This window comes from Leptonychotes weddellii, chromosome 13 (genome assembly GCF_054177405.1).
Source record: "Leptonychotes weddellii isolate Sample4059 chromosome 13, ASM5417740v2, whole genome shotgun sequence".
Classification (NCBI taxonomy): domain Eukaryota; kingdom Metazoa; phylum Chordata; class Mammalia; order Carnivora; family Phocidae; genus Leptonychotes; species Leptonychotes weddellii.
This window is the reverse complement of record NC_138381.1, coordinates 117,272-143,482: the sequence shown is the minus strand read 5'-3', so window position 1 is coordinate 143,482 and position 26,211 is coordinate 117,272. Positions and strand designations below refer to the sequence as shown.

The 26,211-nt window shown below is 42.8% G+C and overlaps 1 non-coding gene across 1 annotated transcript; it reads left to right on the top strand.

Annotated features, from left to right (window-relative positions):
• The first annotated feature begins 10,025 nt into the window (after window positions 1–10,025).
• LOC102737215 (uncharacterized) lies at window positions 10,026–24,662 on the top strand. Its single transcript, XR_014139513.1, has 2 exons — window positions 10,026–11,349; window positions 18,134–24,662. It is a non-coding gene; the product is annotated as an uncharacterized LOC102737215 (transcript).
• Window positions 24,663–26,211: the final 1,549 nt, after the last annotated feature.

Sequence of the window (26,211 nt, the reverse complement as noted above, 5' to 3'; positions counted from 1 at the left end):
CTTTGGCTCTTTCAGCCTTTCCAGAATACTTTGGACGGCAGAGGCGGTATAATTTTTGAGCAAGTAGTAACTCTTTACACAGTTCTTTCATAATGGTTCCTATAGTGTGTGCCTTGATCACTTGATATAAAAGTTGGGATGCCCCTGGTTGGAAACAAAATCAAAGTTTTTAGCCACTGTAAAGGGCTACCGCTTCTTGGCAAGGAAATACTTCAACCCATCCTGAAAATATGCATATAGTAACTAAAACATTCAAATCCCATGGAGAGTGGAAGCCAGATAAAACCCATTGAAGATATTTAAAAGGCCCTTGAGGCTTTGGTTCCAGGCATGTCCCATTGTGATGGGTAATTTTATGTGTGAAGATTATGGGGTACCCAAACCAAGCATTATTTCTGTGTGTGTCTGTGAGTGTATTTCCAGATAAGATTAGCATTTGAATTGGTGTACTCTATAAAGCAGATTGCCCTCCCCAATTTGGGTGGGCATCATCCAAGCCACTGAGGGCCTGAATAGAGCAAAAGGAAGGAGGAAATAGCTCCTTTTTCTTCCTGCTTGCCTGCGTGAGCTGGACACAGTCTTCTCCTGCCTTGGACCAGGATTCCTACCAACAGGATGTGGACTGGCATTGCACCGCTGGCTTTCTGGGTCTTCAGCTCACACAATAGACTGTGGGACTTCTCAGCTTCCTTAATGGTGTGAATCAGTTAGTTCCTCATCATAAATCATCCTAGCCTGTGACTTTTCCCATGTCCCTCTCTCCCAGATAAAGAATCAATTATTAAAATCTATTTATCAGACTCCAGGTAATTCTAAATTTTAATTCAATAACCTTCATAGAGCAATGGGCAAAATCCCTGCCACTTGAAAGAGAACAACAGAGATCCAAATACACAACCACCTACGTCATAGGCAAGTCCTCTATTCCTGGATCTCCATGTGCCCTGGCTGGATACTACTTTTTGGGGGGCCAGTTGGTGCTGCTTGCCTCAGACTAACACCTCATTCACTTTAGGAAAAGTACTCTGAGACTTGTCTGTATACAGAGGCCCTATTCTGGAGACCACCAGCCTGGAAACCCTAACTCAGACATGAGCTCCAAAATGAGGCCGCCTTGATTATTCAGGCACTTTTCCTGGGTGGCTTTCTGATTCACTGTGATGCCAACAACCAGAGCAATGTTCCTAAAGGTGGGAACTCTACAGAGAGAAGGAGAGCTACTGTTTCCCGTAGAGGAGCTGTGACCACCGTTGCCCTGAAGAGCTGCAGACTGGCATAAGTGGTGATGGGTGGTGGGGCTTGCTCTAGAGTCCTTGTTGGCTGGTCAGGGCAGGGTCTGTGCCACTGCGGATGCTTCTTGCTTTATTGGGATCAATGAAGCAGAACAGACCATACCTTACCATAAGGAAAAGCCATTTGTCTCTTCAACGTTAATCCTCATGGCCTATGGGATTTTTTTCTCTTGTCTGGGTTGGGCAAATGGGGTTCCTAGATCCAAAGCACCCTACAAGACTATGAATTGGGGACACCTGGGGGCTCAGTCAGTTAGGAGTCTGACTCTTGACTTCAGCTCAGGTCATGATCTCGGGGTCATGGGATCAAGCCCCATCTCGGGCTCTGTGCTGGGTGTGGAAACTACTTGAAATTCTCTCTGTCCCTCTCCTTCTGCCCCTCCCCTGCTCTAAAAAAAAAAAAAGGACGAGAAAAACTATGAATTGTTCTTGTCTTTGTCACAGTGGTCATGATGCTGATCTGTCCCATCCTGTCTGGTCTTGAATGCTTCTGGGCAGCTGGTCTCTCAGGTCAGATTGTTGCCATGATCATGCAGCAACAGAAAGCACACATCTCCTGATATGACTGACTGTAGAGGCAACAAGACAGTCCCCAAGCTGTGAAGGTCCCCAGCCTCCCATGAATGGGTGAGCCTCTCACAGGTTTCAGAAAGACCCAGAGGGAGGGGAACTGGGAGACTAAATATACAAATGGACATTTACAGCAGTCTCTGCAGCCATCAGCCCAGAATGAGCAGGACTTGGTCAATGACTGCCAGGTTCCCCTGTTTTCTCCTCTTCCAAATTAGGGCCAGCCGAGAAAGTATACTCCCCACACCTGGATGACCCCCAGACATAAACTGTCACAACTCTGCTTAGCCACCTCCAACTTGCCTGTGCCAACAGCCTCCAATCGGAGCGTCCTCTCCTGCCCACTCCTGAGTTTCTACCAAATGCAAGCGATGGTGGCTGACTCACTTGTTAGTGCAGGATCTGGATAAATGGCAGCTGTGTGTGCTCACTTGGGTGTCTTCATTTATTTCACATGACAAACTGCATTTATGTAGATTATGAGACAGTCTGAAACAGATGCTAAAAACTGAAACTGGAGTGGCCTTTCCAAAGCATACACTTGTTTAGATCACCACCTTGCTTTAAAATCTTTCATGGCTCCCCATTGCCCTTGGAATAACTTACTCTTTGTAACTGGACATAATCTATCCCTGATTGGTTTTCCAGCCTTCTCTCTCTTGCACTGATAACCAAATTGACCTTCTTTTATTTTCTGGAACATGTCTTGCTCTCTTTTCCTTTCGGGCTTTGGGACAGGCCATTTCTTCTACCTGGAATACTCTCCTATTTCTCTCTTCACCTGATTACATCTTCAGTAAAGACATCACTTCCCTGGCCAGCTCTTCCCAATGCCTGCCTGGGTAAGTTGCTCCTCCTATTGTTACTGGACTACACCATTATTCCACTGATTATTATCCCATTGATTACTTGGTTATGTTTACCATACCACTGTAAGCTGAATTACACTGGTCATACACCACACCAAGCTTGACTCTGTCAATCCTCCCTGTAGTGTTACAATTGTTCATGGAGATAATCTAAATTAACGTATCTGAAAAATTTCTTCTGAAGAAATTATTTCTAGAATTAATTATGATAGAATTACTTTCTATTGGCATGGGATCTAATGCTTTGTCAGTTACATAGTATCAACAACACCACCCTTTCACAAAAATGGCACTGAAGGCGAAGAAGGAATCCTCCGCCCTTCCCAAAGTTGAAGCCAAAGCAAAGGGGCTTTGAAGGTCAAGAAATCAGTGCTGAAAGACGTCCACAGTCACAAAAAAAAGATCTGCACATTACCTACATTCCGATGACCCAAGACACTGCATCTCTGAAGGCAGCCCATATATCCTCGAAAGAATGCCCCCAGGAGAAACAAGCTTGATCACTTGACATACTGAGTCAGCCATGAAGAAAATAGAAGACAACAACACACTTGTGTTCATGGTAGATGTCAAGGCCAACAAGCACCCGATCAAACAGGCTGTGAAGAAGCTCTATGACATTGTGTGGTGAAGGTCAACACCCTGATCAGGCCTGATGGAGAGAAGAAGGCATATGTCCTGACTGGCTCCTGATTATGATGCTTTGGATGTTGCCAACAAAATTAGAATCATCTGAACTGAGTCCAGCTGGCTAAATATAAATAAAAATTTTTTCACCAAAAAAAAAAAACCCCACCCACCAAGTATACAATTTACAAGTTTATCCTATGTTATATTGTCATAATAAACCTAGGAAGGTGGTTGTCTACAAAGTGATTTGTATTTTAACTTTATTATTGTATTAAAATATAGAATCACAGGGTAGAAGTGACTCCAAGAAGCAAACTTCATCTAGTGCCTTTTTTGTACTAGAACCTTTTTTTTGTTGTTGTTGTTTTTAAAATTATTTTCACATCCACTTTCTTACCTAATTCCATTGCTGTCTTTTTAAAAAAATTTTATTTATTTGAGAGAGAGAGAGTGAGAGAGAGCATGAGAGGGGAGAGGGTCAGAGGGAGAAGCAGACTCCCCGCTGTGCAGGGAGCCTGATGTGGGACTCAATCCCAGGGCTCTGGGATCATGACCCAAGCCAAAGGCAGTTGCTCAACCAACTGAGCCACCCAGGCGCCCTGTACTAGAACCTTTGTGTTCCATTCTTTACTCTCTCTCAACCACGTTCATAGCTTAATTATCATCTACATTATGGTAACTTTAAATTTATATTTCTACCCTAGGCTTTCAGATCCAGACTCCCAGAGGTCTTAACAGCCATATCCAATGTGGTCAAGACCAAATCTGTGATCCCTCATTCTCTTTCCTGTTTCCACTGTCTGTTTCCCTATCTTTTGAAATTTGCATTAAAATATATATATATTTATTTATTTTATTCGAGTACAGTTGGCACACAGTGGTACATTAGTTTCAGGTATACAGTAATGATTCAACATCTCTATAGTGGCGCTGTGCTCACCACAAGCATAGCTGACATCTGTCACCGTATAGCACTGTGACAATACCTGATTATATTCCCTGTGCTGTACCTTTTATTCCTCCGATTTATTCATTCCATAACTGAAATCATGTACCTCCACTCCCCATCACCCATTTTGCTCATTTCCCTTCCCTCCTCCCCTCTGGCAACCATCAGTTTGTTCTCTGTATTTATGGGTGTGTTTGTTCGTTTGTTTTGCTTTTTAGATTCATGTATAAGTGAAATCATTTAGTATTTGTGTTTCTCTGTCTGATTTATTTCCCTTAGCATACCCTCTAGGTCCACCCATGTCACACATGGCAAGATCTCATTCTTTTTTTATGGCTGACTAATATTGTGTTGTAAATATACACCACATCTTCTCTATCCATTCATCAGTAGATGGACACTCGGGTTGCTTCCATATCTTGGCTATTGTAAATAATTCTGCAATAAACATAGAGGTGCATATATCTTTTTAAATTTGTGTTTTTGTTTTCTTTGGATAAATACCCAGTAGTAGAATTACTGGATCATATGGTATTTCTATTTTTTATTTTTTGAGGAACCTCCATGCTGTTCTCCACAGTGGCTGCACCAGTTTGCTTTCCCACCAACAGTGCATGAGGGTTCCCCTTTCTCCACGTCTTCACCAACACTGGTTATTTCTTGTCTTTTTGATTCTAGCCATTCTGATAGGTGTGAGGTAATATCTCATTGTGGTTTTGATTTACATTTCCCTGATTATTAGTGAAGTTGAACATCTTTTCATGTATCTGTTGGCCATTGGGATGTCTTTTTTGGAGAAATATCTATTCAGGTCTTCTGCCCATATTCCATCGGATTATTTAGTGTTGAGTTGTTCAGTGCTGTCCTTCCTGACACTTCACTCACAGCAGTGTCCAAACTATCACCATGTATTGTTCACTTCACCTCCTAAATATCTCTCACAGCTCTCTGCTTCTCTTCATCTTCAGAGCTCCTACCCTAATCTCAGCTCCAAACTACCATCATCTGCCACCTTCCACTCCAACAAGCTCCTAACTCTTGTTCCTACATCTACCCTTCTCCCATCTCTATTCTTTCCTCTCTGCTATAGTCAGCTACTTTTCAGATACAAATCTAATTCTATCAACCCACCCAGTGAAAACACTTCATTGGCTTCTCATTGATCTTAGGAAGACCCAGTGGCTTCATGATCTGGTCCCTCACCTACTCTTGGAGTGTTTTTGTTCTCACAATCTGCCATCTGCCTAGGCCATGCTCCCTCCAGGCACAGGGCCTTTGCAGGTGCTGTTCCTGCTGCTGGAGTCATCTCCCCTTACTGCGTCTCACTGCTTTGATCCACTGTTTTCTTGTCCTTCTGACCTCAGGTTGTTGCTTCCTTAAGACTGCTACTCTAGATCAGGTTTCTGCATCACAGACACTTGGAGAGCATACCTTCTTCAGGAGTGTTTACCTCAGTTTATAATTAAACTCTCATTGTGTAGCTATTTCATGTAATGATGCTCTCCTCCACTGGATCCTAAGCTTTTGCTTTCTGCTCATCACTGTCTCCTTGGCACCCAGTAGACACACAAAAAGTATATACAGAACAAAGGCAAGAAAGGCATGATTAGATGTAAGTTGTTCACAAAGAATAACTATCCCTCTTTTCTGTAGAAATTTCAGTGGTTTTAGATTAACCTTAGCAATTTATTTTATTGTAGATGAGCACATGTACAGTTTGTTTATAGATCAACCAGGGCTGCCAAAATAGCTGTATACTGTGCATACTCCACATGGAGACAAGCCTAGGTGGGAGTGGGGTGGGAGCTGAAATCAAGACCACTCTATTCACCCAGGTCTGTGTCTCAGAGGATAGGATGCTTCCCCCCCGCTTTCTTTACATATAAAGGCACTTTATAATGGCACTTCTATCTCCAAGTCAGCGCCCACTGGGCACACAAGAACAAAGGGCTTCTCCGCTTTTAAATTTGTGCAAAGGTGCCTGTGGGCTGACGTCTCAGGCTCTGGGGCTAGTTTGAGATTTTCCTCTGTTCTGTGGTCACCCGGATTGCTCTCTTTGTGCTGGACAATTATATTACAGATGCTGATTCTGATTATGGGGTGAACTAGATGAGAGAGTAGGAAGGATTCAGCATAGCACCTTCACTTTTAAACCCAACTGAACAACTAAAATCAAAGCATCTGTACTTGTACTGACACCAAGTTGGTTAAGGAAAAGCAGAACAAACTCATGTATGCTGTGACATGATTTGCTGACATCTCCGCCATTCACTTTCCTGAGTCTTTGAAAATAATCTTGACACGTCCCACTTGGTCATATTGCTCATTCCTTTTGTGGTGGGGAGGGACAGTCCTTTCAACATCAAAACTGTTGATTGTAGTTTGAAACACCATCCATTATATATCCATGCTGAAGTATTTAGGGATGTAGTGGACTGATGTCATCAATTTTCTTTGAATGCATCAAAAAAAAAAAAAGGATGGATCAAGAGATGCATAATTGGATAGCTGGATGATAAAGCAAATAGAGCAAAATGTTAATTTTAAGATCTCGGTGATGGTGTTCACTGTATAATTATTTAAACTTTTCAATATGTTTAAAATTTTTCATAATAAGATGGGAGAAAACTTTTATTCAGCTTTATTAAAGTTGTCTTATATTTATTAAAATATTTATTTATATTATATTTCTTAAAGTAACATAGGAATCAGGGATACAATGGTGAAGAAGAAGACATGGTTCCTGTTGGCACAGCCCTTCCTGAGAGACAAAAACATTAGCAGATGGTGATGAAACAACCCAATGAGTGCAGTGACAGACACACAGAATATTCTGGAATACCAAGGAGAAGTGCCTACCACATTTCGAGATATTTCTGCGTGGAGTGGTAGTGGTCAGGGAGATCTTCCTGGAAGAGAGGGCAGCAGAACTCAGCCTTGAATGGCAGTGGAGTGAAAATTAGTTCAGGTTGTGGGGAGGACAGGAGGTGACCTGAATTCCAAGGTGCTGGTGAGACAATAGATTTGAGGAATGTTTAGGTTGTAAAATTGGAAAACTGGAGATGGGAAAATGCAGGACAGTTAAGCACACCGTTTACTGTAATTACAAAGAGGGATGATGGGCTATTTGGAACATTTTAAATATGAGGTGCCTGTGGGAGGCCCAAGTGGGGCTGCCCAATTGGCAGCCAGAAAAATAAAAATGAAGCTTAGGAAAGAGATAACATATATTGATTTAGAATTGAAATAATGAAATTTGAATGTGCAATTGATATTAAAAAGGGAGAGTATGCAGAGTAATAAAATGAGAAGGATGCGATTTCCAGTACCTAGTACAGTGCCTGGCACATAGGATGTGGGTGATGAGTATGTGCTGAAAAATGAATGAAAGTGGCCATAATCCTGGAGATCCACATTCAAGGATGGGCTGAGGGAGGGAAGCTGATGAAGATGTAAGGAATAGTCAGAGAGCTTGGAGATGAAAGGGCACATCTGGGAGTTGTCAGGGAGAGAAGGGCTTCAGGAGAGGGAGAAGGATTACAAATGAAGAAGGAGGACTCTCATCTGTTCTTGGGTCCAACAATTATGAGGTCACTGGTGACCCAGGAGTTTCTGCAGACTGGTGAAGGTTGTGGCGAGAGAGCATGAGGATGTAGAGTCTAGGGAGTCCAGGCAATGTTGGGAGAAATGTGACCAAATGTTCTCTTTAGAGCACCTTGATCTGGATCAAGGGGGACTAGAAGGCTTTAACTTTACTTTTAATCACATCCATGATTTCAAGGAAGATGTATAGGGATATCATACCCATTTAGCACTGTGATTCATTATCACATTAAATCTAATTCATAAATAAAGATCAAACTCTCATTCACTTGTGTTCCTGTAGGGAAAAAAGCAAACTGTGGTCATGTAGTATCAGTCCAGAATTTAACACATTTTTAAATTAGTTCAGACAGTTATTTAGTACCTGTTCTGTTTTTGGTCACTGGGCTGTACTGAGCAGAAGGTCCCAGTAAAGAGGGAGAAGCTGAAATTATGGGAGAGGGATGACTGAACATGAGGTGCTGGGCAGGGCCAACAGGTCCAAGGAAAGACAGACTGGGGGGAACATGGGCAGACACATCATCTGAAACTAGCTCTAAGGTCAGGGTGGTTGTTGAGGAAACAGGTGTGCATGGCGTGGCTGGGAGGTTGAGGAAGACCAAGTTCGATGGTCTTGGTGTTCCAGAAGGAGACGTGGTCTTCTGCTGAAAATGAAGTTGAGGAGGTGCGTTGCCCAGAGAAGGTCAACGAGGAGGGAATGGTCATTAAGGAGCAGGAATAGGACAAGGACCGGGTAAGAAAAAGGAGGTTTGGCATGCACACCTGGCCACTCATTAAAGTGCAAGATCCCTGAGGGCGGTGTGGTCCTTATCTTCCCCGCGCCGCCCCCCCCCCCCCGCAAGTCGGACTCGATGGATGAAGACCCAAAGCTATTTTGAAAGCTCCTGCTCCATGTATTTACTTATTTTGAGAAATATAATAGTATTGCTTCACAATTAAAATCTGGGCAAAAGTGAACTTTTAGGCCAGTTAATAGTTTTTACAAATGTATGCAATTAACCTCTTCCCTACACAACAGATAGTAGCTCTAACTAAAAAATTAGAATTCTCAAGAAAAAGTGTGACAATTTTCTCAGAAAAGAATTGTGAGGTCAGGAGCCCCCATCCAGCCAGTTCCCCCAAGATGTGTCACTTTCAAGGGCACACTTGTCAAACTTCTAATAGCTCAAGTTGTGTTCTCCAATGGCAGCGCAGGATTCTCCTCACAGCTGGCTTCCTATTGGCTCTGAGATGTGGGCGGGGCCACCCATTCCTGCTAGTACCACTAGCTCCACCCCCATTCCATGCAAATGAAGTCAAGCTCTGGCGAGCCCACGTGATTGGTCACGTGGTTGATGATACCTTTGCCCCACCCCCTTCAATGACGTCATCACCTACTCAAACTCTCTCGAGAGTTTGCAGAGATGCTAGTAAGAGGCTGGCAGGCCAGCCCACTGTGGTAGGAAGGGGGTTAGGGGCGGGGGCCCCAATAGGGGACCCCTACCCCCACTCCAGAGCCTCCAGTCCAGCTTCAGGCAGGGGCCCCAAGGGTCCTGTGGGGCAGTGCCCAGGGGGTCCCATGCACACTCTCCCCCCATTGGCTGGCTGTACTGGCATGCAAATGAGGGCGCGCGTCACTTCCGGAGGCAAATCGAGCGCCATTTTCTCTTTCTGGCGGTGCTGGGAGGAGGGGACGGGGTCGCGCGGGGGTGGGCGCGCGCCGAGGCGGGGGTCCCGCCGCGCTGGGCGGAGGCGGGCGCGGGCGCGGGGCCCCGGAGGGCCGCGGCGGCGCGGCGAGAGGCGACGGGGGAGGCGGCGGCGGCGCTCCGGGCGCCCAGCGGTAGGTACGACCCCGGCCCAGCCCCGCGGCGACGCCCCCGGCCCTGCCCGGCCCAGGCCCGCTGAATCCCGACGGCGACGGCGGCCGCGGCCCCGCCCCACCCCGCCCACAGCCCGCGGCCCGCGGCCGCCTCACGAATTCCGAGGCGCTCTCCGGGCGCGGGGTTCGCGGCCGGAGCGGCGCCCGTCATCCCTGCGCGTCACGTGGGCGTCGGGGGTGGTCGCCGGGGGAGGGGGCGGCCCCGCGAAGTGGAGGGGGGCCGCGGGGAGGGTGGTGGGGAGGGCGGCCCCCGCGGGGCGCGCCTCCCCGCAACCTGGTTGCCGGGAGCCTCTCCTGGGAGCAGCCTGGAGTGACCGCCGGGGTTGGCCCTGCGGGTCTGGTGGCGCCGAGCTCTGGCCTGGGGCGGTTTCACCTCCGGCGGAGAGGGCGGTGGGAGGGCAGCCTCGCACTCCCGGCCTGAACGCGGATGATGGATATGTAGATGTTGACATTAAAATGCTAACTTTTCATCTGCCTTTGCTGATTGCGTTGACGTAGGCTCTGTTTGCAGAATTTCTGCTCACATTGGGCTTTGGAACGTCAGAAATGAGACCTGCCTGTTGGGATGGTGCGCACTTGCATCCTGATAGGTATTTTAGGTGTTTTCTTTGAATGTGAGCGGAAGACTTGCTGGAATGCTGTTAACACTCGTTATAGTTGAATAGAAGGGTAATGGCAGCCTGTGGGAGGGAGGGTAGCGGACTTCCCCTGCCGGGAGCGGGGCGGAACACCGGGTGTCCTGCAGTCAGTAGGACTGGGAGTCGGGTCCCCGTGAGGCCGCATGTAACTTGCAGGGCTTGTGAAAAGTTCAGGTTCATCTTCGGCCGGAGGTAAGGAATATGCGTGTGTTTTAAGTGCCCAGAACGAACGCTGAAGAGCTGGCGGCCGGTGGGCGGACTTGGATATTTCGGTGGAAGTTGGTGGTCTTTCGGGGTGGAAGTGACGGGTCTGCGTGTAGAAGGGGACGTGGTGCTGCTCTGGACGATTGACAAGAGTGGGGGAGACCTGCTGAGTTGTCTGACCGAGAGGTGCATTTAGGGTTAGGCGTTGATTGGTTGTGGGCGGTGAGGCGGAGTTGTGGTAAGATCCTTACCTGGACAGTGGCGAGATCGCGGGGCGCCTTCTACACCCAGGTTCGCGATCGGCCCTTGGTGAGTTTATGGGTGTGGTCCCTTTGAGGGGCCGCGTTCCCAGCGTTCTGCGGGTCGGCCACGCAGGCTGTCACACCCGTGTTAGGGCTCTGTGTTACGCGGGAGCACCCCGAAGGCTCGTGGCTTGCTGAAGGCGCAGGCCTGGGCGCCGCGTGGATGCCACAAGGATTGTGTATTCTTTAAGGTGCTGGGAACAGAAGTCCTGTATTCCAGTGGTCGGGACACTTCATGACGTTTTTGGAGTCTTGAGTGCTGTTCTTGTGTTAACTCATTCATGCTCACGAACTGCTTGCCGCAGCAGCTTGTTCTCCCCTGTTTTACAGGTAGGCACCGAGGCCCGGGAGTAAGTGACTTGCCAGAGATAACACAGCTTGTAAGTTGTGGGACTGATTTGAACCCAGGAAGGACAGTTCCAGAATCTTTGCTGGTGAGACCATGATGTAGTATTGGCACTCATGTGAAATCCTTTGAGAACTTAGATTTCATAGGAACTCCGAAGTTCTGTGGCTTAAAAATATTATTTATTACCGGAACCACTAATTTTTTGGAGTGTTATTTTTTCCAGAATGGAGTGTTCTTAAATGACCATGATACTAAAAAACAACAAAAGAAACCCTGTAAATGCCCCTTTGGGAAATAATATTTTCTTGTGCACATGAGTGGAATTTTTGGTAGGTCCACGTGTACCACACATGGACGTTAAAGGTAATTTACTGTGAGCTGAGGTTGATAGATTAGTGCAGCTGTGTTGGTCTACTGTTTCCTAATGATGAAGGTACAGATTTAACGTGCTTGTTTTGGGGGGAACCACACTAACAGTGGTGCGGAAATGGGGTTGCTTACATTTGAGAATAAAAAGTTCCTATTCTCCAGATTCAGGAAAGAAGACTGACATTTCCTTGGCCCTACTCCCAAGCCTTGAACAAGTAACTACAGGGCGCGTTTAAAACTTGCCCCATCACTGACAGCCTCATTCAGTATCCTCCTGAGTTAGCCAGTCTGCAACAGCCTTCAGGAGCCAGCCTCTGATAATCAGCCAGTCCTTAAACTGGTGCTTCTGGAAGTCCACCAATCCTTGTATGCCATGCTTCTCAAAACTCTGTAATAAGATCAGTGCTTACTATGTAAAGCCATCCTTCTTTGCAAGCAATAAATTTAGCTTCCTTGTTTCATATATATGGATGATGGTGTTAACCTTGGATAATTCTGTTTAACAGCCAGCTCTGGGGAAAGAAGAACCCCAGAGGGTAGAGAGGATAATGGAACTTTAAGGAGGAAGTGAAAGCAAGTCTGATAGAGTTGAGTGGAAAGCATCTAACAATTTTTGTTGAGGCTTGCTCTGGCCAAAGAAGCCAGTGTGGGCTTGAAAGTGACCGTGTGTTTAGTTTTTAGGAAAACCTATCATGAGGTTCTTGACAGCTCCTCCGTTAGGTGAGGCTTTGGGGCTTGAACTCATTCATGACCCTGTGATCAAGACCTGAGCTGAGATCAAGTCAGGCGCCCAACTGACTGAGCCACCCAGGCACCCCTAGGTGAGGCTTTTGAAGGCTAGAACCCAATTCAGTGCGTTTCGTTTTTTTTTTTTAAGATTTTATTTATTATTTATTTGACAGAGAGAGAGAGAGAGCGAGAGAGGGGAACACAAACGGGGAGTGGGAGAGGGAGAAGCAGGCTTCCCGCTGAGCAGGGAGCCCGATGCGGGGCTCGATCCCAGGACCCTGGGATCATGACCTGAACCAAAGAAGGCAGACGCTTATCGACTGAGCCACCCAGGCGCCCCTAGTGCGTTTCATTTTTAATAATTTTATTATTTTTTACTTTATTTCCTAGGATTTAATATTCTTCAGTTATAAAATGCTAAATGATCCTTCAGTCTCTCCTTTTACTGAACCTAAGATCTACTTTTGACATAGATAATGAGATTTGGAAAACTCATTCCAAATTAGCTTCTCAGAAACTTTGTATTTCCTTTTCCCCCTGGGAATTCCTCCCACTTACATGTTAACCCTTCCTCCCCCCAACCCCACCCATTTGGTTCCAATCTACCTTCTTTGGTTTTACTTACTTTTGGCCAAATAATTATTGAGACTTTTCCTTTACGTCAATCATTTTTCAGTGCTGCTCTGTTCACCTAGACTGTTTTGGGCTCTGACTCTAACCCTCCCATAGCCTTTTTGAACCTTTTAGCACTTTCTGCATGTCTTATGATTCCTACCCTGTTTTATTTTATCTCCTTTATTCCCTTATTGTGAACATTTGCTTTATATTACACTCTGTGATAGGCCCCAGACATGCAAAGAAAACATAATTCCTACCCTGAAAAAGTTTAGTCTAATAGGAAAAATAGATATATAAATAGAAAATTGGAACATGGTGCTATGCAAGAAGTGTAAACTCAGAGGGGTACCAAGCATACGCTGGGGGAGGAGGGGTTATAAGAGGGCTGTAAAAGTGGAATTGCTGACTCGTAGACGTTTTCATTTAAAATCTTGGGAGATATGGCCAAATTTTTACTTAGTTTCACTGCCAATGAATATTTTCAATCTTTAAAAGTTATTCTGATAATAAAAGATTGGCATCATTATTTTAACCTGGCGTTCTTTAATTTGATTTGACTGTTTTTTAGCTTTGATAGCTTACACATTAAAAAAACTTTTTGAAATAGTTGCGGATTCATAGAAAATTGCAAGTATAATGCAAAGAACTTTTCCCCCTGAAACATCTGAAAGTAAGTTGCCGAACAAGATGCCACATTACCCCAAATATTGTCTGTTTCCTACAATAAGAGCATTCTTCTCCATATCCAGAATATAGCCATCAGAATCGGGAAATCAGTACATTATTATCATTGATCCTCAGATCCCACTGAAATTTTGCTAGTGCTCCAATAACATTTCTGGTAAAAGAATCAACTTAGAATTGCACATTGTATTTATTTTTAGTCTCTTCCAGTGGGAAACAGTTCCTTAGTTTTCCTTATATGATCTTTTTTTAAAAGTGTGTAATTCATGTAGAGTTGTATAGCCATCACCACAATCTAATGATAGAACATTTCTGGCACACTCCAAAAAACCTGTTTCCACTCCCAGCCAACTGCTAACCTACCTTCTATCTCTGTAGAATTGTCTCTTCTGAATATTTCACATAAATGGAGTCAGACAATGTGAGAACTTTTGCATCTGGCTTCTTTCACGTAGCATAATGTTTTTGAGATTCATTCAGGTTGTGGCATACATCAGTACCTAGTTTTTAATGCCAAGTAGCATTCTTTTGTATGGGTATACCACATTTTGTTTATCCATTTACCATTTGAAGGACATTTGAATTGTTTCCACATTTTGGCTGTTATGAGTAGTGCTACCTTGTATGGTCTGGACACTTCTGAATATTATAGGCTAGTTATATTACAGCATCTATTAATTTGGGCTAAGACATCTACCAGACTTCTTTGAATTGCTTTTTCCTTAGGTTATTTATTTAGAGGGTGGGGAGGGGCAGAGGGAGAGGGAAAGAGAGAATCTTAAGTAGACTCCATGACCAGTGTGGGGCCTGACACTAGGCTTTATCTCACGACCCTGAGATCATAACCTGAGCCCAAATCAAGAGTTGGACACTTAACTGACTGAGCCACCCAGGAGCCCCTTTCCTTTGGTTATTATTAAGTAATTTTTAGGGAGGTGCTTGGAAATCCTGTACATATCCTGTTCCTCATCAGATTTTCAGTGTATTTAATTATTTATATCATCATGGATTTAAATTTATATTCTGTGTTATATTTTAGTTACTGTTGATGTATGCCAAATCACCCCTGAACTTCATAGAATAAAACATTTGGTTAAAACCCAGTAATTCTTTGAATCTGGAGTTCAGACTGGAGCAGGGGAATCTGGGAAGACTCAGGGGCTGGGGTGACTTGACAGCCAGGTGTCTAGAGGTATCTTCACTTACATGTCTGGTGATTGATGTTGGAACATCTCCATGTGGTCTCTCCATGTGAGCTAGTTGAGCTTCCTCATGACATGGTGTCTGGATTCTAAGAGCGATGGTCCCCAGAGAACAGGCAGAAGCAAGTAACATTTTTATGCTCTAGTCTTGGAAGTCACATGGCATTACTTCTGCCATACTTTATTGGTTGAGGCAGCCACAAAGTTCAAGGGGTTCAAGGGGTTGGGCATAAATGCCCCACTTTGGGGGAGGACTGTCAAGATCTCATATATATTTTTAAAAAGATTTATTTATTTATTAGAGCATGTGTGGAGGGAGAGGGAGAGAATGTTAAGCAGACTCCATGCCCAGTAGCAGCCGATGTGGGGCTCAATCTCATGACCCTGAGATCATGACTGAGCCAAAATCAAGAGTCAGATGCTTAACTGACTGAGCCACCCAGGTGCCCCAAGAACAAATTGTAAAAGAGCATGTGGGACGGGAGGTACTGTTGCATTGTGTTTGGAAAATTCGGTGCCACAGTTTGTAATCTATTACTATCATTTATTTGATGCCCGAATTGTCCCATATTTGGGTTGTGGGAATTTATTTAAGTTGGTTTCTTTTGAGTCATTTTGACATGTCTCCCCATTTTTTGAGCAACTTTCTTATTTTTTGGTACAGGATAGTCTTGGCTAGTCTTGTCTTTTCCATGCTCCAGCCCTAGACTCAGCCATTTTTCTAAGGAGCCCTGGTTCTTTTTAATGGAAGGTGGTGTTTAGAAAGTAAGATTTGGGGGGGCGCCTGGGTGGCGCAGTCAGGTAAGCATCCAACTTTTGGTTTTGGCTCAGGTCATGATCTCAGGGTCATGAGATTGAACCCTATGTTAGGTTCTGCGCTCAGTGCAGAGTCTGCTTGAGACTCTGCCTTTGTCCCTCCCCCCAGCACACTTGCTCTCATTCTGTCTCTCAAATAAATAAGTAAATTTAAAAAAAAGGAAAAGAAAGAAAGAAAGATATGGGCCTTAGGAGTGCTCACTGCTGCTGGGGTGTGTAACTGCTTCCAGACTGTCTTCCATCTTCCACAGTAGGCAGAGCTATGGAATATATACACACACATTTACAACTGTATTTTTTACTTATATATGTATTAAAAACAATAAGGTCACACCTGTACCTCCTCTTCTGGTAAAGTACCACAGGGTTTAGTTTAATATTATGCCTTCTTAGATATTTTAAAAACAGCTTTATGGAGATGTAATTTACATACCATACAATTCACCCATTTAAAGTATATAGTTCACTGGTGTTTAGGATATTCACAGAGTTGTGCATACCTCACCACAGTTGATTTTTAGAACATTGTCATTGTTCCAAAAAGAAATCCTGTTCTCCTTAGCCATCACCTTCCATTCTTCCACAGCCCCAGGTAACCTAGTTTTCTACTTTCTGTCTCTGTAAATTTGTCTGTTCTGGACACTTTTTATGAATGGAACCATACAATATGTGATCCTACGTGTCTGGCTTCTTTGACTTAGCATAATATTCTCCAGGGGTAATCCACATCGTAGCACCTGTCAGTACTTCATTTCTTTTTATGGCCAAACATTTCATAGTATGGATAGATCACATTTTATTTATCCATTCATCAGTTGATGGACATGTGAGTTGTTTCTACTTTTTGGCTATTGTGAGTAATGCCGCTGTGAATATTTGTGAACAAGTTTTTGTTTGGATGCATGTTTTTAATTTCTCTTGGGTGAAATTGATGATTCATATGGTACCTATATGTTTCATCTTTTGAGGAACTGTCATACTGTTTTCCAGAGTGACTGCACCATTGTACATTATTACCACAATGTATGAGCGATCCAGTTGCTCCACATCCTTTCCAACACTTGTGTTTTTTCTCTTTTTTTAAATTATAGTCATCTTGGTAGGCATAAAGTTACATATTTCATTGTGGTTTTGAGTTTCATTTCCCCACAGCTAATGTTGTTTAGCATCTTTTCATGTGCTTAATAGCCATTTGCATATTATCTTTGGAGAAATTCAGATCTTTTGCCCCTTTTCTTTCTTTCTTTCTTCTTTTTTTTTTTTTTCAGATTTATTATTTTGGGGGCGCCTGGGTGGCTCAGTTGGTTGAGCGACTGCCTTCAGCTCAGGTCATGATCCCGGGGTCCTGGGATTGAGCCCTGCATCGGGCTTCCTGCTCGGCGGGGAGTCTGCTTGTCCCCCTCCCTCTGCCGCTCCCTCCTGCTCGTGTGCTCTCTCTCTCTCTCTTTGCACTCTCTCACTCAAATAGAAATCTTAAAAAGTTTTATTTTGATGAAGTCCAACTTCTCTTTTTCTTTAAATTTTATTTATTTATTTGACAGAGACAGCAAGAGAGGGAACACAAGCAGGGGGAATGGGAGAGGGGGAAGCAGGCTTCCCGCTGAGCGGGGAGCCCGATGCGGGACTCGATCCCAGGATCTTGGGATCATGACCCGAGCCGAAGGCAGACGCTTAACGACTGAGCCACCCAGGTGCCCGTAACTTCTCTTTTTCTTTAGTTGTTAGTGGTTTTTGGTGTCTTATCTAAGGGTCCATTGCCAGATCCAAGGTCATGAAGATTTATGCCTGTTTTCTTTTAAGAGATTTAAAGTTTAAGCTCTTACATGGAGTTGTATGATCCATTCTGAGTTAATTTTTGTGTGTGATGGAAGTAAAGAATCCAGCTTCATTCTTTGGCATGTGGATATGTAGTTGTCCTAGCATAATTTGTTGAAAATTACTCTGGGGGTGCCTGGGTGGCTTAGTCGTTAAGTGTCTGCCTTCAGCTCAGGTCATGATCCCAGGGACTGGGATCGAGCCCCGCATCAGGCTCCCTGCTCAGCGGGAAGCCAGCTTCTCCCTCTCCCACTCTGCCTGCATGTGTTCCCTCTCTCGCTGTCACTGTCTCTGTCAAATAAATAAATAAATCTTAAAAAAAAAAAAAGATAAAAAAGAAAATTACTCTTTTTTTTTTAAGATTTATTTATTTGAGAGAGAGAATGCAAAGTGGGGAGGCAGAGGGAGAGGGAGAGACAGTCTCAAGCAGACTCCATGCTGAGTGCAGAGCCCGATGGACTTGATCTCACGACCCCAAGATCATGACCTGAGCCGAAACCAAGTCGGACGCCCAACCGACTGTGCCACCCATGCGCCCTGAAAATTACTCTGTTCTTAGTGTTTTACCAACTCAGTTAAATATATAGATGTCAATAAAGGTACTCAGTTTTGTTTTCTTTTTTCTTTTTTTTTAAGGAAAAAATTCAAAAATGTTTCAAATTCCTGTGGAAAATCTTGACAACATCAGGAAGGTACGAAAAAAGGTGAAAGGCATTCTTGTGGATATTGGGCTTGACAGCTGCAAGGAGTTGCTGAAGGTAAGAGTACATAAGTGAGATTAAGAGAAGACAGTAACACTAGAGATGCAGGGTTGGCTTTATGGAGGTAAGATTAGAACTGGGAGTGTTTGAGAATGGGTAAGGTTCCTCAAGCTGGAAATTGCTAATATTTCAGATGACTGCATGAGAGCATAATTAGTTCATACTTATGTCTTTCTGACTTAAAGTGAGCTATTTTAAGCTGTTCAAGTTTTTAAAGTTACCTTTAGTTGGGGCTTTTTATAGTTATTAGTTATCAAACATACTTGTTTTTGATCTTCAAAGGGAATGTGTTGAATTGTTATTCTAGCAAAAGATGACCCTAACTTAATCCCCTGGATTGTTGGAGTAATTACCAAATGGGGATTCATATATGATGTGATAGGGCTTTTCTGATTTGTGAATTTAATATATGCAGTTTTAACAAAAGTTTAAAAATTAAGGTCACAGTCACATACTCTGGTAAGGTGTGATCTCAGAATTTTTTCCTTTCTTATAACTTGAGAATATATGGCTGGCATCTATAGTAAAGAAATAGAAATTGTTCAGTAAGGCTTGGTGTGTATCTTTAAAGCCACTGGTAATTCTATGCATGTTTTATTCATAACTGTAAAAGTAAGGACCATGTCTGCTTTGAATTGTTTTTAAACTTATGAACAATTAAGTTCACAGTATTGGCTTGGGAAGGTTTCAGTTTCTTAATTTTCAAATCTCAGACTTTCATCCAGATTGATTTTATTTATAAAAAGGTGGTCTAATACTAAAAGACTAATAATTACCAGGATCCTCATTAATGGCCAGGATTGATTTTTGCCCTCAAGTAGACAAATACTAATTTCTGAAGGACTCCAGGAAATTCAGTGTTCAGACATTGCCACCTCAGAGAGCTCTTCCTCTGAAATGCTGCCTTCTCTATTCTCTGTTGTCTTACCTGCTCTTTTATGCTTCAAAGCTCTCATAGTACCTGATATTATTTATTATCTGTCCCCCCCCATTTGAATGTAAGAAGACAAGGACCTCTTTGTTTCGCTAATTACCTGTGATCAGGATTGTAGTCTGGCACATAGATGTTTAATGTATATATATTTAACAAGTAAGTTTTGAATGAATGAACAAAAGTAAAAACCCAAGTAGAGCAATACTTTCAATAACAGACTGTGACTGAGAGTCCATTTGCAAATAAAAGGATGGGGGAGGTACCAGAGTGGAAGCTCTTGGGTAGATACTTCTGCTCAGGAATAGTCTTAAAGTAAAAGAACCTCAGAGTTCTTTGCATCTCTGTTTATAAGTCATATTTGATGCATGAGGAAGAAAGCAAGGTAATTATTTGGAGATAAGATTGAGCAGGTAGATAGTAGACATGGTCCATTAGTAACAGATAACTCTTGTAAAGTTCCTGGACCCAATTCCGATACAACACCAGGTGTTCTGGTTTCCCACGTGTGGGAGTTCTCTGAAGCGGGGAATCAAATTCTTATGGAGGCTTCATTACATAGTCAGGGTTGACTAAGTCATTCACTGATTCAACCTCCAGCCCCTCTCACCGCCCCAGAAGTTGGGGTAGGCCTGAAGGTCCCAACCCTCTAATCACATGATTAGTCCTCCTGGGAACTAACTGTACCCTTGGGTAGGGTCTACAAGTCACCTTCATTAATAACAAGACATCCATTGCACCTTTATGGTTTTGAAGCATTTTCAGGAACTGTGTGAATGAAGCCCAAATTTATCTGAGAAATACATATTTGGTCATCTGAATGATGTTATATATAATTTCTTATAACTTTCTTGTAAATCATTTTATTGCAGTAAGTACATGTATTTAAGTAATATTTGTAGAGAATATATAAATAAACTAAGAACACAAGTGTATGTAGATAGATACAGGATATTTCAAATGATAATATATGGGAACCCCCTCCAGTGGTACCTGGCACGTGGTAGATGCTCAAAAAATGAACCCTGAAGGTATAGTACTATCCTTCAGTAGACAGACTGAGAATGTTCTTGGATCACTGGGGGGATAAAGAGATGACTTTTATTTTAATCTTGGCTCTTAGCTAATTATGTGCCCTTGGGCAAATCAGTTAATCTTTGGGCCTGTATCCTTATTGCAGTGAAGGAATGTAGAGAATTAGGATACTAGGATACTCTCCCCTATTAGAGAGAGAACAGTTTAGCAGGAGCTGAGAGACCAACTTAATGATAATAGTGAGAAACAGGCAGAAAGATCACTTCTAGCTGGGGAGGCTAGAGTAGCCTTTACGGAGATGAGATTTGAACTGTTTTTTGTTTTTAAAGAATGGGTTAGGATTACCCAGTGGAAAGAATTAGAAAGGATATTCCAGAAACATGGAATTTAAAACCACAACCCAGTTGATTAACCCCCATCAAACTAGGCTGAGTGAATCCAGGAACACATTACCCTTTAACCATATCAAACAGTCATTCTCATTTTACCATGTTTGCTTTAACATTTGTTCACTTTTGTGTGTGTGTGTGTGTGTGTGTGTGTGTGTAATCAAGTGTCTGTTTTCTAAGAATAAGGATATGTCTCTTACATTACCACAGGATGGTTATCAGCTGAAGTAAGCTGGTATTTTTATCTTGTCTGATCATTTATAGCACTCCTCCCTGTCTGTGATGGACCCAGTCTAGGATCAGGCATGGCCTTCAGTTGTCATTGCTCTTTCGTCTCCTTGAATGTGAATTCACTTTTTCAATGGAATTCTGTTCCAAAATTGGTTTTGTTTTATTCTTAGATAAAACATTAGTAATAACTAAAATTTTTCATCCTGGTATCCTTTGTTTCTGACATTGTATAGAACAATATTCCTCAGTAACTTCTGCTTCCTTAGTCAGCCTAAGAATGTGTTTATTCATCTGAATTTGTTCAAGACTTGTTTACTTTCTTGACTGTGCTGACACAGATACGTACATATTTCTCAAGGGAAAATTGAGAGATTTGAATGGCTTACAACTGTTAAGTTAGTTAGATTAACTATTGGGCTAAATGTTACTAATTCTTTTGGGGGGAAAATTTTGTTTTTTCTAAATCTGGAATTCTGTATTTTATAAAATTGTTTAAAATTCAAGGAATGTGAAGTTCAGTTTAGAAAAATTAGGAAATATACGCAGAAACACAGATACAAGAAGACTCATTTGTAAGCCATTACCCAAAATATCCACTGTTAACATTGTTGTATGTCTTTCTAGATTTTTTTAAGTGGGAGATCAAACTAAGATACTGTACTAGCTTTGTTTGGTCTTTTCACTGAATCTCATATTAATAATTCTTTCCCATGTCAGATGCATTTATTCTTAATCCCCCATAGTACTTAGAATTTCTTGGTTTCAAGCAACAGAAACCAACACTAGACCAACTTAAGCTAAAGGAAATTTACTGGAAGACTGAGGCTTCCGAGTCTGCACTGGTCTGAGACTGAAGGAGCTGAGGGAACACCTGTCCGTGGTTCTTTCCACTTCCTTACCTAGCATTTCAAATTTCAGTGAGGTGTCACTCTGCCTTCTCTGATTTCCAAAGTGTCTGGGACTCTATTTGTCCCAAGAGTTAAGACCTCAGATTTTAGGCTGTATAGTTCTTGTTGAAAGCCTGTCTGAGAAAAATGAACTTTAGGGAAGATAGACTCTTCCAAGAACTTTATCTTCTTTTCTAAAAGTAGATCTAAACCCCGCTACTCATTAGAGTCTCTTGATTTTTTTGAAAGTTAACATTTGATCACTTAAAATAGGGGCTGGCTATGTAATTTACAAGGCACTGTGCACAATGAAAATGTGGACCTGAGCTGGCCCACAGGCCTGTTGTCCCAACCCACAGCATGTGGGCAACTCCCACGGGATAACATCCTCTGTGCTAGGGTGCTCGTGGTACCTGGATCCAGGCAGGGTTTGAGGTCCCCACCTTGACCCCTTCTCTCTCTGAGTCTGTGCTATGCTTCCACTGGAGGTGATGATGGAATGTGGACTTCCTGACAGCTTGGTTACTGCCCCAAGTGGTAGAGGAGAGAGGGAGTGGTTGCAGGATGAGGGCAGAGAGGGAGGTTGGGGTGAGTGGGAGACAGAGAGCAGGGACAGAATCTTTCCCAGGAAAACTGGAAGTTGGACCATGTGTGAGCTGAAGTTCCAAGCTCCTGACGTGTGTCCCATTGTCCTATCAGACTTTACTTTTATAAAATACAAATTCAAAATTAAAATTATCATTATTATTATTTTTTAAAGATTTTATTTGACAGAGAGAGAGAGCCAGAGAGCACAAGCAGAAGGAATGGCAGAGGGAGAGGGATAAGCAGGCTCTGCACCGAGCAGGGAGCCCGACACGGGGCTCGATCCCAGGTCCCTGGGATCATGACCCGAGCTGAAGGCAGACGCTTAACCATCTTGAGCCACCCAAATTTAAAATTATAATATTAACAATTTCAAGATGGTGACAACAGAGCGTTAAACCCCAGCACTGGCCTTTCTGAGCACAGGGCCCTATGTAGCTTCACTAGTCCTATGACTTCTCCTTCCTGGAGAAGCCCTCACTGGTATTTTCTAAGACCTTCTCAGACTTTTTTTTTTTTAAGATTTTATTTATTTACCTGAGAGAGACAGTGTGTGTGGATGCGCGTGCAGGAGAGAGCCCGTGCAAGAGAGAGCACCAGGGAGCCAGGGAGGGGCGGAGGAAGAAGGATAAGCAGACTCCCTGCTAAGCAGGGACCCTGGCTGGGGGCCCGAACCCACAACCTGGGGATCATGGCCTGAGCCAAAGACAGCCAAAGGCAGATGCTTAACTGACTGAGCCACCCAGGCGCCCCCAGATTTTTAAAAATATTTAATAATTTAGTTTATTTAACCTCATATATTAAAAATATTTCAGTATGCAATCAGTATAAAGTAATGAAATATTTTGCCCTCTTTTTTCTCTTAAATCTTCCAAGCATATTTAAAGATATTTTTTATTATGATAAAATATATATAATAAAGAATTTGTCATCTTTCCCATTTTTAAGTACACAATTCATTAGCATTAATAATGTTCACACTGTTTTACAACTATCTGCACTATCTACAGTTGACCCCTGAACTTCATGGGGGCTTAGGGGCACTGACCCCACCTTCCTCTACACAGTCAAATCCGGGTATAACTTTTGACTCCCCCCAAACTTAGCTACTAATAGTCCACTGTTGCCCAGAATCCTTACTGACAGCATCAACAGTCAACCAATGTATATGTATTATATACTGTGTTCTTACAATAAAATAAGCTAGAGAAAAGAAAATGTTAAGAAATCGTAAGAGGAAATACATTTACAATACTATATATTCATTAAGGAAAAAAATCTGTGTATAAAGTGGACCTGTGCAGTTCAAACCTGTGTTTAAGGGCCCACTGTGTTTCCAAAATTTTCATCACCTCTAAACATGAAACAGTAACTCCCATCCTTTCTACCCCAGCCCCTGGTAACCTATAATCTACCCTAGCTCGATTTGCCTACTGTAGATGTTTCATGTAAGTGGAATTTTTTTGTGTCTGGCTTATTTCACTTATGTTAATGTTTTCAAGCTTCATCCATGTTGTAGCATGTATCAAAATGTAATTCCTTTTTGTGGCTAAATCATATCCATTGTATGAATACACCACATTTTGTTGAGCAGTTCATCCCTTGTTAGACATTTGGGTTGATCCCATGTTTTGGCTATTGTGAAGGATGCTGCAGTGAACTTTGGCTGACAAGTATCTATTTGAGCCCGTTTTCAGTTTTTTGGGTATATACCTAGGAGTAGAATTGCTAGGTCATGTAATTTTATGTTTAGCTTTTTGAGGAACTACCAGCCTGTTTCCACAGTGGCTTCACCCTTCTCCCCTCTGGCCAGGAGTGTGTGAGGGGCCCACTTTGTCAACGTCCCTGCCAACACTTGCTCTTTTTTTTTTAAAATATTTTATTTATTTATTTGATAGAGATAGCGAGAGCAGGAACACAAGCAGGGGGGAGCGGGAGAGGGAGAGGGAGAAGCAGGCTTCCTGCCCAGCAGGGAACCCGATGTGGGGCTCAGTCCCAGGACCCTGGGATCATGACCGAAGCCGAAGGCAGATGCTTAACAACTAAGCCACCTAGGCACCCAACACTTGCTATTTTCTGGTTTTTTTCCCCTTCCTCTTTTTCTCCCCTACTCCCTTGCCATCTTAGTGGCTAATGATGTTGAGCATCTTTCATGTGTTTTTTTGGCTATTTGTATACCCTCCTCCGAGATTTCTGTTTAAATCCTTACCCAGTTTTTAATTGGATTATTTGTCCTTCTGTTGTTGAATTGCAGTTCTTTATTCTGGATGGTTAAACTCTCATTGGATATGATGTGCAGATATTTTCTCCCATTCTCTAGGTTTCTTTTGACTTTCTTGATAGTATCTTTCAATGCAAAAAGATTTTAAATTTTGAAAAAGTCCAGTTTACCTATTTTTGTTATTGTTGTTTCTGGTGCTTTTTATGTCATATCTGAGAATCCATTGCCAAATCCAGTCATGAAGATTCTTTTGTATGTTTTCTTCTAAGAGGTTTATGGTTGTATTTCTTTTTGTTTAAATCATTGATCCATTTTTTTTTAAAGATTTTATTTATTTGAGAGAGAGAATGAACAAGTGAGAGAGAGAGAAGGAGCAGGGGGAGGGGCAGAGGGAGAGGGAGAAGCAGACTCCCTGCAGAGCAGGGGGAACACGACATGGGGCTCAATCTTGGGACCCCGAGATCATGACCTGAGCTGAAGGCAGACGCTTAACTGACTGAGCCACCCAGGCGCCCCTCATTGATCCATTTTGAATTAATTTTTGAATGTGGTGTGAAGTAGGAGTCCAACTTTGTTCTTTTGCCTGTAGAAACTCATTGTCCCAGCACCATTTATTGAAGATACTGTTTTTCCGTCATTGAATGGACTTGGCATCCTTGTCAAAAATCAGTTGGCCATGGATGCTTGGGTTTATTTCTGGGCTCTCAGTTCTATTCATTTGGTCTGTGTATCCTTATGCTGGTACTGCGCTTTTTTTTTTTTAAGATTTTATTTTTAAGTAATTTCTATACCCAGCCTGGGCTTGAACCTATAGCCCCAAGATCAAGAGTCACATGCCGCACTGAATGAGTCAGCCAGGTGCCCCTACACTGATCATTACTGTACCTTTGTAGTAAGTTTTGAAATCGGGAGGTGTGAGCCTTCCAACTTTGTTCTTTTTTTTTTTTTTTTCCTTTCAGTATTGTTTTGGCTATTTGGCTATGGACCCCTTGCAATTCCATATGAATATGAGGATTCGGTTTTCCATTTCTGCAAAAGAGAATTGGAATTTTGATAGGGATTGTGTTGTAGGTCACTTTGGATAATATTGATATCTTAACAATGTCCCTTCCCATGAATAGAATGTCCTTCTGTTTATTTAGGTCTTATTCTTGGTTCTTCACTGTATCAAGTTTATTTCTTTGCTGTCCTGTTCAGAGTGGCCATTTCTGCAGGTGACCATACACTTAACTTCTGTGCATCAAGTCATAGATTGGATTGAGACATTTAAACCAGTGCTTACAAATTGTCATGTCCTGAGCCCAGCCCCTATAGCAAGCAATCTTTAGAGGCCTATATATGTATAAAGAGATATTCAAAAATTTATTAACCTGTTTCTACATCTTATCTATAAAAATATATTGAAATATGTTTAGTATATTCTATGTATTTCCTAATAGTTGTTTTTTTCTTTCTTACTAGCTCCTTTTTTTTTTTTTTTTTAAAGATTTTATTTATTTGAGAGAGAGAATGAGAGAGAGCAAGCACATGAGAGGGGGGAGGGTCAGAGGGAGAAGCAGACTCCCCGCCAAGCAGGGAGCCCGATGTGGGACTTGATCCGGATCCGGGGACTCCAGGATCATGACGTGAGCTGAAGGCAGTCGCTTAACCAACTGAGCCACCCAGGCGCTCTTT